The sequence below is a fragment of the Cynoglossus semilaevis genome, chromosome 12, assembly GCF_000523025.1.
Source record: "Cynoglossus semilaevis isolate Cse_v1.0 chromosome 12, Cse_v1.0, whole genome shotgun sequence".
Taxonomy (NCBI): Eukaryota; Metazoa; Chordata; class Actinopteri; order Pleuronectiformes; family Cynoglossidae; genus Cynoglossus; species Cynoglossus semilaevis.
In genome coordinates this window covers 3,265,318-3,266,488 of record NC_024318.1, presented here as the reverse complement: position 1 = coordinate 3,266,488, position 1,171 = coordinate 3,265,318, and the positions used below count along the sequence as shown (strand labels likewise).

The following is a 1,171-nucleotide window of genomic DNA, read 5'->3' as shown; positions in this document are numbered from 1 at the left end:
GTATATTTCTACACGGTCCCTTCGCTTCAGGACTTTTTAAGGTTGTTTTAGAACTTTTTAAAATTCTAAAAATGTTGCAGCAAAAGGAGCTAAAAAATATGAAATAATTAGAAATAATTAAACTTTAGAAATCGCTACATTTAAGGTCAGTTTTATAAAATAAACAAATAGCAGTGATGTTAATGACCAACATGTGCTACATTTACAATACATGTAAACAAAGAGCCTCACATTAGCACCAAAATTAGCTGCATTTTAGAAACAAGATCTTAGAAAATAGACCAGAATCAAAATTTTTTTTTTTTAAATTGCATTTTTATTTTTTGCAGTGGCCAACGACAAGAAAAAAAATAGGGATTACTGAAGAAATCTATTTTAGGAACATTCCTCAAATCTGTAGCTGCTGATTGGAAATGGTTTGGCTTGGAAGGTGCTGGTCCTGGATCAGGTCCAGACGTTCCTGGAGAACACACACACACACACACACACAGACACAGACACAGACACAGACACAGTGATTGATTAAATGGATCCTCTCAGTCCTGTTGCTGGTTTTCGTTCTATGCTTCATCACGGCCTGTGTTCCTAAATGTTCCACATGTCATGATACGTGTGTGTGTTGCTCTCGTGATGTCCTGCTGGTGTAGAGTGCTGTGATGGCACAGTGTGTCTCACACACACACACATGCGCGCGGTGCAGCAGCGGAGACTCCTGCTGTTACACGCAGCGACATGAAACGCTGCAGAACTCCTCACAGAGACTCTCCGTTGTTGGACTTTCGCGGTCAAAGCCGCCTTTGCCACAGCAGCATTCCGGGTCTTTCTAGTCTTTCAACACTTCAGCAACTAAAGTGCTGACAGCGGTGAAGCAGCCGGATCAGTCAGACGTCAGCAGAGTGACGACGACGACAACGACAACAACAACAACAACTGTTAGCCGTTTAGGAGAAAAGCTGCTGCTTTTTTGACACAACACACGACCAAATGTGACCTCTGCTGTTAAACCATCACCAGTCAGCAGGGGGCAGCTTAAGCGCCCGGGGGGAGCAGTGTGTGGGGATGCTGAGTGGTAACTCGGCAGCCGGTGGATTCGAACCTGAAACCTTCTAGTCCCAAGTCTGCTTCTTTAACCACCAAGACACCCCTGCCACTGCTGAGAGCTTTTTTTTTT

The 1,171-nt window shown here is 43.7% G+C and overlaps 1 protein-coding gene across 4 annotated transcripts in view; it reads left to right on the top strand.

The window, feature by feature from the left end:
• kcnh1a (potassium voltage-gated channel, subfamily H (eag-related), member 1a) overlaps positions 1-1,171 on the top strand; it is a 44,129-nt gene that overhangs the window by 14,518 nt on the left and 28,440 nt on the right. The window lies entirely within an intron of this gene.